This window comes from Echinococcus granulosus (assembly GCF_000524195.1).
Source record: "Echinococcus granulosus chromosome Unknown EG_S00020, whole genome shotgun sequence".
NCBI classification, from domain to species: Eukaryota; Metazoa; Platyhelminthes; class Cestoda; order Cyclophyllidea; family Taeniidae; genus Echinococcus; species Echinococcus granulosus.
In genome coordinates, this window is record NW_020170400.1 from 1,019,187 (window position 1) to 1,019,459 (window position 273).

Consider the following 273-nt stretch of genomic DNA (forward strand, 5'->3'; position numbering starts at 1 on the left):
AGGCCTGGTTTTTATTTCTTAATATTATCTCGAAATTCTAAAACAACCTACTTAAACAAGCTTCTTGAATTTAGTGAGCAGAATTTGAGCCTGTCTGTTTGGCAAACCAAGCTGAAATAGGTCCCTAACTTCTAGGCTAAATTGTTGCAGAGCATCCAGAGAAGCGAGGCAAGCAGAACCAGATCGTTTAAAGGAATCGTATCCGGGAATATCCTCTGTTCTTGAAAATGGGGATCCACGCACTGCAAATGATTACAGTGAGGGATTTGTTAA